This window comes from Micromys minutus (assembly GCF_963924665.1).
Source record: "Micromys minutus genome assembly, chromosome: 24".
Classification (NCBI taxonomy): Eukaryota; Metazoa; Chordata; class Mammalia; order Rodentia; family Muridae; genus Micromys; species Micromys minutus.
Genome location: NC_137959.1, coordinates 31,579,885 through 31,596,087, shown reverse-complemented (window position 1 = coordinate 31,596,087; position 16,203 = coordinate 31,579,885). Strand labels below are relative to the sequence as shown.

General features: G+C 49.1%; 1 protein-coding gene across 1 annotated transcript in view; it reads right to left on the bottom strand.

Annotated features, from left to right (window-relative positions):
• ZFHX3 (zinc finger homeobox 3) overlaps positions 1 to 15,761 on the bottom strand; it is a 234,879-nt gene extending 219,118 nt beyond the window's left edge. Inside the window, exon 1 of the mRNA XM_080937029.1 lies at positions 15,625 to 15,761. The gene's annotated coding sequence lies outside the window, so the exon portion shown is untranslated. The remainder of the gene's footprint in view (positions 1 to 15,624) is intronic.
• Between the last annotated feature and the right edge of the window lie 442 nt (positions 15,762 to 16,203).

Sequence of the window (16,203 nt, the reverse complement as noted above, 5' to 3'; positions counted from 1 at the left end):
CAGATGCAAAGCAACCATTCAACCCACTAAAGGCATGTGGGAGGGGGGGCGCTCAGGGGCGAGCCAGGGGAGGAGGAGGAGGAGGGAGGAGGCTCATATCTACTACACTGACATACTCAGCACGACTTTCCCGTCCTGTCCTCTTCCATCTACCCTTGGGGCTTGTTGGAGGTTTGTTGTTGTTTTGTTTTCTTAACAACTTAGCTTTGAACACAAACTTCTTTGCTTTCCCCGTGCTACATATAAAATCTGAGCATAAGATTTTTCATGCAGTTTTTAAGGCGAAGACAACCACCTTATGGGTTGGTTGTCCAGGGTAACCATTAATGCCAGCTCCCCTTAACTGTCTATGGCTGACCCATGAGGAAGAGCTGCCACCAACTCAGGACATAAAATGCTCCTGACCACCATAATGGAATCTGTTCTTCAACAATCCTGACTGATAAACCTTCTGACATGAGAACAGAGCCCATAATGATCTATACACAGATTTCCTTTTCCTCTACACACCCCTCCCTTACAGACACAGGAGGCAAGCACCTCCCCAGGACCCCAGACAAGGGGCACAGCCCCCCTAAAACATCAGCATAAAGGTTCAAAGGCTCACATCCTCCTTCCAGGTAGCTAGGAGGATGTAATTGGTGAGGCAGGAGATTAGAAATATTGGCAGCCTCTAAGTAAGACTTTAATTTACTGGCAGATCAATAGAGCCGGGGTTATATTGGCAAAGTGTCTACAGCTCTATTGACTCACGCGATGCCTCTTATCAATTTATCAGAAATCTGGAAGTCAGAAGATATTGTTTGAAAGGAAAAGAAAAAGGGGGTGAGAAAAAGAGGAGGAAGCAGGAAGAGTCGGAGAAGAGTGGAAAACCAGGGTCCCCAGTGCAGGACTGAGGAAGAAGAAATCTATCCCGCCCAAGGATAGGATGGCAATGCAATACATTCAGAGCTAACCCTTCCTTGCAGGGTCCCCAGCTTGTTCTCGGGATTCCATTTCCCAGAAACCTCTGGTCGCACGCTGGGGGGTGAAAGTGCGGGAGTGCATAGCAGCATATTGCTTCCACTCGGTTTAGTGCCACTGGCCAAAGTTGTAGGCAGTCATACGAGCACCCCTCCTGCTCCATTTAGGGTTAGTTCGATTTGGTTTGTCTGGATTTCTACCCCGGCCAGAAATCCTCTTAACATTTTCGCTAGTTTATTTTTACAAAATAATTACTGTAAAGGAGATGTGTATCCTGTTGTGCCATGATGCTTAGGTGACACAGAGGCTCCGTGAGGCTAACACAAGGACACATGGTCTCAGGAAGCATGAGGAGAAAAGACTCGGGTTCTATAAATCATCACACAAGGGGATGTAAAAGTTATCACAAACAATCTTCATCTGAAAAAGTTTCGAAATCCCCTAAGTCACTTAAAAAAAAAAAAGAAGTCAAGGGAAGAAATGCGAACATTAACCCTTCAAACCTAAACTCTGACCATACCAGAGGTTCCCAAGTTATTTCTGCCCAGTAACTCTGGGGTTCGGGTCAGGGAGGAAAAACAGAGTCTGGAGCATTCCAGTGACCAGGAGGCCAAAGGGGAAGCGATTTCCCTTGGTTTGAAGGAACCACAACTGGCTTGTGATGATCCATTTTGGTCCCTGCCTCATACAACAAATTTCTGCTTAATTGCTGTTTTGCATCTCGTTGAGACATCGAATAAACAGTACTTAAGTATTTCCAGACAAAAACAATAACTCACTAATGACTAAGGCAATGCTAATTAAAATGCCCCTGTGATGGCGTGACTGGACTCAGAGCCACCACAAGGAACAGAAAGCCCAGGCCTCGAACACATGAACCAGAACCCAGCCCTTTAAAGTGGCGGGGGAGAATGACCTGTTCCTCCTCTATAGGTCAAAATGGCCCTGTGGTAGAAAGGAAGAATGGCCCTTCCAGGATCTGAGGATCGACTGTGGAGTTCAGCAGGAGGCGGGTTCTAGAAGAATGCCAGACAGAAGCAACACATCCCAGAAGCTGTATCTGGGCAAGCGTATGTTCTGACATGGTCCTCAAGACTTTGTACTAAGATCTCCTAAAGTGGATGCAAATGTGCTGTTAAACAACCAAACAGATATCCCTTCTGGATTGCAGAACCATTACAGGAGTTGAAGGCTCCCAAGGTCAAGTCCCTTAAAAACAAAACAAAAAAACAAAGAAACCCCAACAGACTGCGAAAGAAGAAAACAAGAGTGTGTGCTACCATGTGGCAGAGCTAAAGGGTCACCTTAACCCAGTTCCCAGCTTTCCAAGTGCACCTGACAAAATCTTGGGATCTAGCAAACTTCTCTTCCTCCACCAAACAAGAAAGCAAATCAGCCAACTTCCCCTTGTGAGGAAGAGAGAGACCAGGGACTCAGCAAAGCAAAGGAAAAGGAGGCTAGCAAGAGTCACCAAGCTTGCAAATGACTTTCTCTTCCTCCTCCTAGGGCAGGTTAAAGACCTGCTAGTTAGCACCAGGAAGGGGGTGGAGGGAAGTCATTGAAACCACAGGGGCCTAATACCCATTTGTATTCACACCCAGCCCCTTTAGGGATGTAAAATCGGAGAGGTCGAACTGTTTACATTTACCTAATGCCCAAGTATACAAATGGGGCACTGCGCTGGCCCCCTCGGTGCAGAAGTGGCCAGTCAGCTTTTTAGGCTCTCAGAGTAGCACCACCAAGGTTCTCTTCCTACCCCACTCCAGTTTCTTACAAGGCCCATCTTCAGTCTTTCTAACATGGGTGCTTCCTGAAAAAGCCCAGATGCCCCTCACCCAACTGTGTATTCTACATCATCAAAGGATACGGGGGAACAAGCCCTCCATCTATGATGTCCCTCATCTCCATAAAAAGGGGGCTCTGAGCACAGATGCTACCCCTCCCTGCCTCCCAGGATCCCACAAAGCCTAGAAGGACTTGCTAAGAACTTTAGGGCCTGACCTAGGAAGAAATTTCCCCTCCTTTCTGGTCCTCAAAGACGATTGCTATTCAAACACTACATTTCAGAGAGACCCCCCCTCCCCAAAGCCCCTCCCCACAGCATCATCAGATCTTGGCCAAGGGAGCTGAATCTATTTGATGTCCTAATGCAAAGCTGGATCATATCCTAGAGAACGTGAACAGTTTCAACTTGACTAGGGGAAGGGGTTGGGGGTCATGACACTCCTTTTAAATGCAGATTTGAACTTTTCACCCCAGGGTCAGACAGCTGCGATGCTCTGTCCCCAGCAGAAGCCAGCTCCAGGCCCCTTCTACCTCAGACTTTCAGTTTTTTCTTCTCTTTCTTTTCTTCCTTTTTTTTTCCCTGCCTACCCAGGAGACCAGCCTGTTAAAGGAATTAAATACCTCCCTGCTTTAAAACCCCAACCTACACCCACTTCTTTACCAAGGGCATACATTCCACTAACCTCGAAAAGGGGGCCTTGGATGGGCTAAGAGGTGAAGCCAGAATTGGTCACACCTGCCTGCAATTGTTCTTACCACGGGCACTGACTAAAGACAGGGTGGGGGTGTCAGCAGTGTGAACAGAGAAGCAACTAACTCTGCTCTGGACAAAGCATGCTCCTTGGGACACATGCTCCCCACAGCAGTTCTGACAGGCAGTCCTCGCTGCTCTATCCTACAAAGAACCGCAATGTGGTGGCTGGAGGGATGGCTCGGTGGTTAAGAGCACTTGCTTCTCTTGCAGAGGACCTGGGTTCAATTCCTAGCACCAACATGGTAGCTTGCAATGGTCTGTTACGTCAGGTCCACGGGATCAAGCACCTTTTTCTAGCCTCTGCAAAGACTAGGCACACAAATAGTGCACACATTCATGCAAGCAAAACACCCAAACACATACAATTAAATGTCCTAGAAGGATGAGAAAGAAGCCGCTATTGGGGTGTTGCCTAGTGTGTGATAGCACTCCTGAGGCAGACTTTGATGGTTCTCTGGGAGTTCAAGGCCAGCCTTGTAATTCTATAGTGAGTTCCAGGCCAAAGCTACATCTTGAGACCCTGCCTTTAAAACCTGTTATGTGGGAGTTGTGGGATGGCTGCCCACAACGAAGCCAGTCTTGGACTCTACCCTGATTTCTTACCATCTAAAGAAGGATGTTCTGTCTGAACTGCCTTCAACCTAAAATGTAGGACACAGAGAAGTTTGTTCTCTCTGTCTGTCTGTCTGTCTTTCTCTCTCTCTCTCTCTCTCTCTCTCTCTCTCTCTCTCTCTCTCTCTCTCTTTCTCTCTCTCCCCCCCTACACACACACTCCCACACACATACATCCTCTCTCTCTCTCTCACATACACACACACACTCCCACACACACATACATCCTCTCTCTCTCTCTCTCTCACACACACACACACACTCACACTCCCACACATACTACACATATACACACATCCCCCCCCTCCCCTCCCTCCCTGGACTGCTGTGGGGGAGGCACAGCGAGCACAGAGAAGGCCCCTTTCCTATTAGGCAGACCCTATTCTACCACAAGGGATCACAAGGCCAGTCTCATTTCTCTATGTAAATGAACTTTTTAGCCACCTCCTCAAAGAAGAAAAGCTGCACGTAGGCCCATCCTGGGGCACACACAATTACAGCCATTTGCAATCCGGCAGCAGGATTAGCACAGGAATGCGCTCTGCAGCTCTGGGGTTGGGGGGGTGCTAAGAAGATGGGGTTCTCCCGGGTTGGTCCACCCAAAGCTCTGAGACACTTCCACGTCTAGGAGAGTCAGAAATTCCAAGTTGCTAAGGCTCAGGACTCTAAAGGGGTGGGGGAGGAGGGGGAGAGAATAGGGGCCGGCAGAGGGTGGGGGAAGGAGGGGAACCCTGCAAGAGGGGCACTGGCCCTCCTGACGCTTTGATCCCCTCCGTCCCAGAGTCGGTCGCTAGGAGAAACCAACTTCTCTCCTTGGGTTAATCAAAACCAAATTACTCAGGAATGTGGAAGGACAGGTCTGAGCTTCCAGGTCCCTTTTGTCTTTGAGGATTTGAAATGAAGAAAAAAAAAATTTTTTTAAGCAGATGGCAGTGGTCTACCGAATCGATAAAGTCGGGGAAGTGAGGGAGGAGAGCTGGGGGTTGGGGGGGGGGGAACGGCTGGAGTGAGAAAGGGGTCCACTCCATCTTCTGTCCTTAGAAAGGCATCCACAAACTTCCTGCTCAAGCCTGTTCTTCCTGCAGTGACATTTCTGTAGATTAATTACAAAGATCAGAGGAAATTTTCATTTTATCCTTTCTGCCAACTAAAAGCCCTAACATTGTAACTTCTTAAATACAAATACAGAACAATGCAAAGGGGCCGGGGAGCCAGCTTGGAGGTCCAGAGTACATGCTACTCCCCAATCTCGGGCCCCCAACACCCATGGCTGGGTGGCTCACAACTGCTCCAGCTACAACTCCTGCTGCGGGGGGGGGGGGGGGGGAGCGGACACGCTCTTGGGACTTCTGCAGACACCTGCACACACACATATGCACAATCACACAGGGACTTTTCACACAGTTTTAAAAAAATAATATTTTTTAAAGACAAGATTTACACGACACGTGTCACAAGCTGATTATTAAAGGCAAAGTAGGCTGGGCATGGCAACATAAAGCTTCCATCCCAGGCCTCAGCCGGGGTCAAGTGGAGGGAAATAAACGCCTGTGAGTTCAAGACCAGCCAGGTCTACATAGTGAGTTCCAGGTCAGCAGCAGTTACCCTGTCTCAAAAGCAAACAAAGTAATAATAATAATGATGATGATAATAATAATAATAGCAGAAAGTCTTAAAAGCAAACAAGCCAGTCATCATCATAAATAAAAAGGCAAAGTCATCTACATAATAAACTGAATAAAACCCTACTTTTTCCAGAAGCTAAGTGAGTTCCTCCTGGAGAATGCTGGGGGTCGGGGTGAGAAAGCTTGGAGACTGGATGCTGAGTCTCTTCCGGTTATATCAGAATGATAACTTTTTCCCAGAGTGGCTAAGTGTAGAATGAAGAACTCTCTGGGCATCATCAGATTCCTTGGCTCAACTCTTGTCCAAAAAAGCTTAGGAGCCTGGGAAAGCTTGCTGGGTGTGCTAGCCGGGCCTGCCAGGAGAGAAGGTCTAAGAGGCAGCAGGCGGCTGACCTGGGAGATGAAAGGAAACTGGGCTAGGGCAACATAAGGCCGCTGCACCCCTCCCCTGAGCTCACATGGTAGGTAGGCCCTGACACTCCATGACAGTCCTGCACCTCCAAGTCCCTGGAAACTCCATAATACAGCACCCTAGTACAGATCATCAGGGACCCCAGCAACAGAATCAAGAACAGCTCCACAACAAAACCTGATCAAAGCCCCTATCTGTACCCCCTCCCCACAAAAGATAAACAGAACATTACCAGTTAAGCTAGGGGGCCTGAGCTCAAAAGATAAGGTGAGACCAGCACACTGCCATGACTACCAGCTGGCCATAAATCCTGACTGGCCCCAGGCATACAGTTATCTGGGAGGTTGCACTAAAGTAACTTTTAAAATTCTCTTCACCTTATCTGGAGGCCCGTCAAACGCACATATATCACTGGCTCGGATCTCAGCCATTAGTAGTGCATTTAGACTTTCCAAAACAAGTCCCCTTCCCCAATTTCCAGGCACAGCTGTGGACTCTCACCCCTTAACTAACAAAAGGGACCTTGTACACAAAATGAGCCCAAAGCATTAGTCTGTGCGGTATCAAAAGAGCACTGCTTAGCCCTTGGCATGTTTGTCCTCCTCCCAGGCCTGGCCAGGGTGCTCGCCTAGAACCTCCCCGGGTGGGTTCCCCAAAGATTAGACACCCAGCTTCACTGGCTACTGTTCCCTGCATCTGTGCAGTCCTGGTCCCACCACAAAGAGAGACGGTGGGGGAGAGTAAAAAAAAGGAAGAAGCGAGGGAAAGAAGGGAGGGAGGGAGGGAGGGAGGGAGGGAGGGAGGGAGGGAGGGAGGGAGGGAGGCGGCTGAAGAGACTCTGACTCCACAACTGTAGAAAATAACAATATGCTGGAGAGACCCAGAGTCAGCTCAGATTCCAGCATGCTGTCCGCTCAGGCTGGATACGCAGCCAGGCCCCTGACACCACGGGTTGTATAAAGTGTGTGTTTTAACTTAGTCCTGTTGACACATTCCTCCAGAGGCCACTGGCGAATGCGTCCACACGCTGGGGGGGTGGGAGGGGGGACACTTGTATTCTCTAGCCACCCAGTGACCAGCCACAGGCAAGAATGTTACCTCCTCAAACTCCAGTTCACCCCCATGCCCTGAGAGGGAAGGCTGCTGGTTTCCAGATGCTAATAAAGACTACTGTGAAATGAAGCCCACGGAACCGTCTGATTATCAGACAAGGGCAGGCCGAGAGGCTGCTCAGCTAGCACGCTGCTTTTCAAACAAAGCAGGAGAGGCCAGGGACCTGCCACTTCACCCTGGAGAGACAGCCTCTACTTTGTGATCCTCAACCAGGGGCAGCTCTACCTCCTTAGGCCATTCCTTGAGACAAGGTGGATGGTCATGTCAAACAGGAGAGTGAGCTACTGACATCAAGTGGCCAGAAAGAAGCCACTTGAGTGAAGGGTGCCACATGCTTAGGTATTTATATGCAAATATAGCCGAGACAAATGCTCACCATAAGTGCCCCCAAGCAGAAATGATCCACGCCTAAATGTCCAGAGGAGACTTGGTCTGAGATCCACTCCTATTTCCCAAGGTTGGGGGAGCTAGTTGGGAGCATCCTTTTGTTACAGCTTCTAGCCGGGACTCTGAATTAATAAACTGTAGTTGTTGAAATATGGGGAATTAAAACAATTGTAAAAGCTAGCATCCTCACTAAAGACTGAGCATCAAATCCTGACAGAGCCCGGCGAGCGAGCGCCTGGTTTTTGAGGTGGCTGGTAAAAGAGTGGAAAGCTCAGCACTGTGAGAGCCGAGCTCCTCTGTAGGCAACAGGCTGTCTCTCAGAGAAGGCTGGAATTGGGCCATGACTAACACGCCCAGTTTGCCACATTTGACCACATGGTTCCTGTGACAGGCAACACTGCAGCGAAGACGCTGTGACCAGGCCAGCTGGTACAAGAAGGGGACTGACTAGGAGGCAAAGACAGGAAGAGTTGAAGGCAAACAGAGATCAGGCCAGTCAGGCTGGGAGGCCTTGTGAGAGAGGGGGTTGGGGGAGGGCACATGATAATTAACTCAGCAAGTTGATAGCATTTGCATATAAATGCCTCTACAAATCACTACAAACAAGCCAGGACAAGTCAGGCCTATTAGCATATATAAGCCAGCACAGGAAGGCCTCTCTAGGTGGGTCATGGAGTGGGCTGCTCACTTAGGGGGCCTCCAGCCACGCTTGGTAGGGGGGAGGGAGGACACGTGGGGAGGTTGGGAGGGGAAGGACACTGGTTCTAATGCAGACCCTCAGACTCCAGAACACTTTTAGGATGTCTGAAAGAGGTGGCTTAATTCTCCGCCAATGAGGAAAGAGAGAAAAAAAACTCGGGACCTCTTAGTCACTCTGTAACAGGGCGTGGTAAAAAGAAAAGCAGCAGAGGACATCCACACAAAGAGTAGGACCTGACATTTCTGTAGTATCTCTTCCATATGCTAAGTACCTGGGGCCAGTCTTCTGAGGTACTGAATTCTCACCACAGTCGTGGGACCACACCCTCCGACCAATGAGCTAAGAGATGCTCAGAGAACATAAGGGACTGGTTCAAAACCAGGGTAAAAGGCCACAGAGCAGAACCAAGAGTCAATGGCCCCACTGCAGTGTGAGACCAATGGTGCTGTTCACAAGTCAGCATTCCAGAAATCTGGAGCAGCAGAGGCTACAGGTGAGGGAGAGGTAGGTGTCTGTCTTCCTGAGCCATTATTTTGTGCCTTCAGCAATAAAAAAGACTTCCTGTCCGCCATGGGTGGGTTGGTACCAGGACTTCCTGTTACCCAGTTCTCCGGCAAGGACAAGAAACACTGGCACCTGTGACAGCTGATCCGGGCTGTCAATCTGCCTACTCTATCTGGGATGAACTAAAACTAAAGCCGAGGGGAGCTACCGTAAAGAATCTCCTTAAGCAGATTCTTGGAAGCAGGAAGACTCACCCTAAATCTGGGTGGCACCTTCTAGAAGAAGAAAGCTTCAAATTTTGTTTGCTTTTGGTCACTCTCACAGGGCAAGCCTGTGGATCCTGCTGCTTTGGCATTCCTTCCTTCACCAATATTCAAAAACAAATAAAAAAATTTAAAAACCTTCTTTGGGATTCCAATACAGACCAAAGACCTCTCTCCAGGAGTCCTGCCAACCTTCAGTGCCTTCTTACAACCACCAAGGCAAGTACCAAATTCTCCAAGTCTCTATCATGAGACAGCTGTTGTTGAACTGTGCAGACCACATCCTTGAAGCCAGCCTAATAAATTCCCTTTTACTACATATATCCATTCTATCCGTCCTGTTCCTTTAGAGAACCCTGATCGATACAGTTCTTTCTTTAAAAGACCTACAAGTTCTCTGCTTTTCCCCAAAGATGCCTGTAGGTTTAAAAAGTGTTGAACTGAAACCAGTTTCCACTTGCTCAGTGAAAACGGGAAGGGCCAGCCAGGTAGGTGGGGTACAACCTGTGGGGTGCCATCTCTGGCATTCTGCCTATTTACCTTTTTGGAGTTAGGGTCTGACTACACAGCTCAGACTAGCCTTGAACTCTTGGTCCTTCCTGCCTCAGACCTCCCAAATGAGCATGCACTACATCCAGATTATCTGGAACTATACTTTCAATGTGGGCAGAAAGCTGTCTTATGGGAAAGTGGTGACCGGGCTAAGATTGCATACATTCCTGAAGTCAGATATGTAGGGCTGTGATCAGATTCAATCAAGTGGCAGCATTTAAGAAGCCAGCCAAACAGTGGTGGCTTTGAAAAGCCACTTCTGTACAACTGACCCCCACCCCCAACACACAAGGGCCTCTTCCTTATGTGTCCAGAAGTTGACTTGACACTTTCACAAGGATGCAAATATTCCACAGAGAGATGGTGGAGCTGTTATAAGGAAAGCAAAATCCACTTCACCAAACCAGCCAAATGTACATTAAGAACCAAGGCCCTGAGCCAAAGAGTGTTTTAGGAAGCAGGGCTCCAAAGAGCAGAAGAAGCTTGCACTGTTTCTTGAGCAGTTAAGGAAAACTGTTTAAAAAAAAAAAAAAAAGTTGCTGAGGAGCATTAAAAAATAATAATTAAAGAAATAGAAGTCCGTGTGTCCTTTAGCCTATTTTCCCCTGGACAAACTGTCGGGAAAAGCTGTCTAAAGTAGACCACTCAGATACTGGAGGTTGGGAGAACACGTGAGATCATGTCTGTGGACACAAGCTCTGAGAGACTTAGGGTGGTGTGGGCTCCTGAAAAGGAGCTGTTTAGACACCAAAAGAGAGACTCCCACCTTTGAATGCACACCTACAGGTCTCGGGGAGGGATCTAGGGCTGAAACCAAGTATTAAGTGAAGACAACCCTCCACTCAGTGTTCTCTGTACTGGGTTAATCTGACTTCAGCACCTGTGATCAGAGGCTGCAGTGAGGGACAGGCAACTGCCTTTGAACTGGAATTTTGACAGTAAAATGTAGAGCAAGCCCATGACTGAAGTGTACGCAGGCAGCAGCTTATCCAATAGCTTAGTCAATACTCTCGAAGAATCTGCCTCCAATCCCGCTGGCCAGAGTCAGGAACAACCAAGAAGCCAGCCAAGCTGCCCTTTGCTCTACTCCTGCAAGTGGCAGGGCTCACAACAGTGACAGTGTCCACCCCCAATCTGTCAGAACCTATCATGATCACCCTCAGAGCCATCCCCCTGGACTCAAACATAGTCTCAAAAGCCTCCCCCCACATACACACTAGCCCCGGCTTCCAGAACCATGCAGACAAGGGTCTCTCTCCCAGATCAGAGGTTGGTGGCTGAAATCCCTTGCAGGACAATGGATAGCAGCAGTTGCAAGAGGCCCAACTGAGCTGGTTTCCTCCCTTCAGCTCAAGGGTTTCCTAGCGATGACTTCAGATTCCCGAGAAATGCCCAACTCCTGCCCCGAAAAGGCCCATTCAGATTAGACTCAAGAACTTTATGTCAGAGGTCACTTTAAGACCCCAGTATGACCCTCTTCCTCCCAGAAAAGGAGACGCAGCCCTTAACCACCTCTATAAGGAGCGGCCTTGCAACACATTCAGTCCCTAACTAGTGGGAACCAGAAGGGACATGCTGTAGCAAGATGAGCAAATGTCTGGCCTGGCTTGAGTCTCCTTTCTCTTTCTTGGGAGGCCTCAGAGCTGGCCCTAGAGTTGGAGGTGAAAGAGTACAGAATACACACATGTATACATGGGCTAACACACATGTGCGCACACACACACACACATGCAAACACATATTACTTTGCTTGTTGACAAGCCTGAATGGTAGAGAGGAAGAAGAGCTCACCCGAAAGCCAGATAAAGCACCAGGTACTTCACTAAGAGACTCCAAGTTGATTTAAAACAACATGATAAAATTCTTGAGGTGCAACAGCCAATTTGCCAGCCCAAAACTGTCTTTTTTTTTTTTTTTTTTAATTTGCATCGTTATCCCTGCAAACAGCAAAAACTTCTAGGAATTAAAAATGAAAGAATTAAGAGTGAAGGAAAGGCAGAAAACATCCAAAGGGGGAAATGTTTAAAAAACAACAAAACCATCTTTAAAGAATCAGCAGCCAGGGCAACTTCCAAGGGCAAAGAACTTTCTAGAACCACTCCACTCACTGCTTCGTTTGTGACTTATCCTCAGTACTCACTACCCTGTCGCCTGACCCAAAGGATGGAAAACAGGAGGAGAAAAAGAAAAAAAGACAAATAGACAGACTGACAGATGGACAGACCACATCCCTCTGTATCACTGCCTCTGAAAGCGTTAACACAATGCAGCTGCCTGCCAAGTGGGGCTGGGCCTTGCTTTCCTTGGGTCCCTGGTTCCTGTCCCTATATCACTGATTTGCCACCTCAAAATATAAAAAAAATCATAAATAAAAAAGTCCTCTACCATCTGATCAACATTTTCCACGTGTTCAAAGAGAGCAGTCTGGCAGTCAACTTTAAATGATACAGAAAGCAAATCTGACAGCTGTTGATTGGATAGTTCTGCTCCTTAATCTGGATTCTGAAAGCAGTTGGCCAATGACCCAAGATTTCTGCCCGAGTCTCTCCCTCGGGACAATATGAGGAAACCTTAGCTTCTGTGTGTCTGGTTCTGTTTCAGTGTCTTCAGGATGCAGGACACTGTGCTCAGGACAGAACCAGTCCCTTTAGACCTTACTGTGCCGTGCTCCTAGGAAGGAATGCCCTAGCTTGGATTCCATTCAAACTAGCCACCCAGTTCCTTGACTACAGCTCTCTAAGTCAGGGAGAAGGGACTGGAGAGGCGCAGCTATGCTGTGACATCTAACAATAACCATTACAACCAAAGTCTCCACCAGGGCATGTGGACAACCCTAAGAAGTTCACTATAATGGAATCTGCCCTCCTGTTGTGTTTGGATGGCACCACCCCCATACTGGTTAATTACAACAGCCTTGGGAACCAGAGTAGGCCAACAGGCCCAAACATTACAGAAATAGGGCAGCCTAACAGCAAGCAACCATTTTAATCACAAATGAAAGCATAAACCACAGCACATACTGTACTCCTTGAGGTTGCTACAACATCAGGTGCACTATCTGGCTGTGCTGGCCAGCCAGGAGGCGGGGCTTATAAGAGCTTCCTCAGACCAGACACCCCACAGCCTTCTTGCAGGATAGACTCAGGGCCCTAGGTTAGGCATCAAGCTAGGAACTCTCTTGAGGGGAACTATGCAGACAACTAGAAACAGCAGTCCCCCACATTTTCAGAAAGACTGTTTAGTCGCTTAAATATCTACTTTTAAAGATGAAACTTTTGCAACTCCCCAATTAAACTAGTTTCCTAGGTAAGAGTTTGCTTTGGGCCCTCAAGTATTCTTAAACGCTCTCTTACACTTCCAAAACCAAGAAGACCCAGTCTCTAAAAGATACACTAAAAGAAACAACAGTTTGTACACACATGTATATGTATACACACACACACACACACACCAAAAAGGACACATTCCCTGAATACCACATGTGACCAAAACTAAAGTTCACTGATTTATTCTAATTCACAGATTTATTCAAATAAACCAACCACCTTTGGGTCACCCAAAAATGTAGGGGCCACCACTTTAAGTCCTAATGGCAAAGGCCAAAATCTCGCTTATTTTAGCTCCTTGACACTGGGAAGTCCAGTTGGCACTGAGTTTACATAGCAGTTAAATCCAGTCCCAAAACAGCAGGAAAGCACTTTGCTGTACAGCCAGGACAAGCCAAACAAGAGGCTGCCTGGAAGTACCATTCTATTTGGGCCCCTTTCCACCCTTCCTTAGCATTCAACTGGGCAAAGAAACCAAAATTAAGGTTTCAGGTGATTGGCGGTTGCAGTTCTTTGTTTTTTGTAGTTGTTGTTTTCAGAGAGCCAGCCAGTTCCTTGTCAATCAAGAGTTTTCAGATCTGGAGGACCAGCGCTCCATCCTGTAGGAGGTGAAGAGTAAGACACCTGACCCACGTCATAAGGACAGAAGGTCTTCCAGGCACTTAATTCCTGGCCATTACAAAAGGACTGTTTTCAAACCGTACAAGTGCTTGCTTCTGCCACGGACCCCATGTTGTTAAATAACACTTGTGTGTAATTAAATAAAAGGCCCAGTGTGACCCCCAGCCCGTTCTGAGAGCCACTTTAACATGTCTTCTGAAGACCATACTGGAAATCAAACGCTGACAGTCTCTTCGGTACTGTGATTTAGAAAGGGGGGGGGGTTGCTCTCGGCCCTCATGGCATGCACACTCTCTGTAAGGGAGCCTTCAAAAACCCCCCAAAACTAGTGATCACAAATACCGGTGTGCAAACATCCAGGTATTCACACCTCTCCAACAACCCCATTTTCAAAATCCTTCTGTGATGGAGAATCCGTTTCCAGGCCACCTCTGTTCCCTGTTTTCCACGTCTGGATTTAGAATCTCAGGCTGCCAGTGGATGTTGTGATAACAAGAAACAGGCTCCCGGCTCCCAACTGCAGCCTCTCTCGGTTGGGCTACCTCTGAAGGCCTATGCTTTCCTATTTAATGCAGTCTGGGCCACAGTGCTCCAGCCCAGCCCACTGGAACTCGTGATTTTTAGGGTTTCCCTTGAAACCTATCCAGAAACCACAGCCATTAAAAGAACATGAAGGTTTGACACCTCCCGAATTTAGGAATGAGGGGACTCCAGGGGACAACTCTACAAACTGGCACCTGCTGCTTGATATCGAAGGAACAGTTACCCCCAGCTATGGTGAGCTTCAGATTATTCCCCTATTTATTTAGTGACTCGCCTCCAAGGATCTCAAAGCATGAAATGAAGTGGAGATGACGTGGAACTTCCTCACTGTCTCCTAGCTGTGTCTTGATGCCTTCCCCCAAGCAGGCCCTGGCCTTCCCTGCCTTCCAGATGGGAAGACTATACTCTGTGGTTATCCAGTCAGTGGCTCCAAGAGAGTCTTCAAAGGCTGATCGATAACACAAATGCAAAGAAAGGGTGGGGTGGGGGGTGCCCTCCTAGACTCACCTGCTCTCCGGTCACCTTTAGACCAGTTTAGCACACTCGGGCTGGCTGCTGAAACTCCCTTTGAGTGTGCCATGTGGGCTGTGGGCTTTCCCCTGAGGGCAACATTCCCCATCATCATCATTACATAGGTATGCACAGGACAGACAGGGCTGTTTGCCAGAAAGCTTGTTTCCCTCTAAGCCTACAAAATGACTTCGGGTTGGCTGGGGTTTTGCTGTTGTTATTTTCTTGTTGCCACCCTAACTTGGATATCTCTCCTCTTTAACTGGATTTAAAAAAAAAAAAATCTTACCTTTCCTTCGTACTCCCCCCTCCCAAAATAAATGCTGTACATGTTCTGGCAGAAGAACAAACCGAAATTAGAGGGCAGCCAGGCCAAGATGATCTCCATAGGTCCCCTCCAGACCCACACTGATTCTCTCTTTAATTACTCCCCAAACAGGCACATTCTTCACATTGCTGCAAACTGACCAGCGACTTCTAACTCTCTCTCTCTCTCTCTCTCTCTCTCTCTCTCTCTCTCTCTCTCTCTCTCTCTCTCTCTCTCTCTCTCTCTCTCCTCTCTCCTTCTCTCTCTCCCTCTCCCTCTCTCTCTCCCTCCTTCCTGGCTGAAGAGGGTGTGTTTTAGACGAAAGAACCCAAAGTTCTCAATAGCACCAGTACCCCCAAGTATTAACAAGGTAGGAACTAACCCAAAAGCAGGAGGAGGAGGAGGCGGCCGGGAAGGAAAAGCAAGAGGGGATAGGAGGAAGAACGTACTCCTGTGCCCAGCAGACTCTAGCCACTCTCACCCCAGGTAGGTTCCTCCTGGAGTCTAGGAGTTCAAGTGCATCCAGCCTGCCCTTCCCCCACATGCCCCAAGAGAATGGGAAGTTCAGCCAAGACTCACTCACAGCACCTGCCTCCAGCTCTAGGCCGGCTGCGAGCCGCGCGGCGGGGGAGGGAGGCTGCACTCACCTGGCACACAAAGCCTCCGTACACCTCGGGAGGAAGGAGGCACTCGGAGGTCCGGGGGCCACCACGCCGGCCAGCGCGACAACGGGAGATTCCAGTGGCAGCGGAGCCCCGAACTTACCCACCCCAGGCGGCATTCTCCCCACCTCCCGCTGCCCCCCGGGCTCAGCGGTGGCGCAGGCTAGGAGCGAGGGGCCTGGCGGCAGGGGCGGGGCGCGCATGGTGGCGGCCGGGGCTGGCGATCTGCGGGCTGCCCGGGGAGGGAGGTCCCCCAGGCGCGGCGGGGATTCACCCACGGGGCGCGGCGCTGCGTCCCGGTCCCCGTCCCGGCCTGCCCGCCTCTCTCCTCCTCCTGCGCCGCCCGCTCGCCCGCCCGCCCGCCCGGAATCGCTTTATGTAAATGAAGCTCAACTCGCAGTTTGCAGCGCGCACCGCCCGAGGAAGGGGGGCGGGCGGGGCGGGGGGCCTTCGGGGATCCACATTACACAGCAACAAAGCGGAAGGTTAATTTGAAACTCACAGCCCCGCAGCCTCTCGGCTCCCCGGGCAAAGCCTGACATCTACAGTCGCGCTGGGCACAGG